This window comes from Sinocyclocheilus anshuiensis, unplaced genomic scaffold (assembly GCF_001515605.1).
Source record: "Sinocyclocheilus anshuiensis isolate Anshui unplaced genomic scaffold, SAMN03320099.WGS_v1.1 scaffold859, whole genome shotgun sequence".
Classification (NCBI taxonomy): domain Eukaryota; kingdom Metazoa; phylum Chordata; class Actinopteri; order Cypriniformes; family Cyprinidae; genus Sinocyclocheilus; species Sinocyclocheilus anshuiensis.
Window position 1 is genome coordinate 111,755 of NW_015542370.1, and position 686 is coordinate 112,440.

A 686-nucleotide genomic window follows, 5' to 3' on the forward strand; every position below is an offset into this window, starting at 1 on the left:
AAAATGCAAACGCATGCTATGAAGCACTGTCAAGAGCATGCCAAACCAACAGGTGGCGATATAATCTCAACCGTAAAGCCATGTTGGCCAATCAGAAGCTTGAAAAAGTTTCCAGAGATAACAGTGTAGGCTCCGAGTCTGACGTCACAAGCCAAAAACTCCGTTTTTGCTGTCTACACGATAACAACCAGAATTTTTGAAAATCTTCACCCTGGCAGGCGTTTTCAAAAATGTTCGGTTTCAGTGACCTGGTGTTGCGTTTGCGTGTGGACGAACAGCCAAACCGCGTAGAAAAAGCTGCGGTTTAAAAAATAACCGCGTTCTTGTGGACAGGAGGGGCGGACTGGGACAAAATTTCAGGCCGGGAAATCTCCCACTCATACACAAACATGGACAACCCTATTTTTTTGTATGGACCTCACATAAAAAAGGATTAAATCCTTAGGCTGGGGACATGCAAAATAATTAAAAGTTCTCTCCTGAACTGCACCTTCACTTCCATTTTTCTTTTCAGTCTCTTTATTTTGCCCTGAACTCTATCTCTCTCTTGACTTTAATACTCAAGATTTAACAAAACTATACTTTCTAAATTGCCTACATGTCAAAATTAGTGCATCACTACAATATCTTTATAGAAAAATCCTAATACTGAACACGAGTCATGTTTTTCCCTTACAAAAATTAAC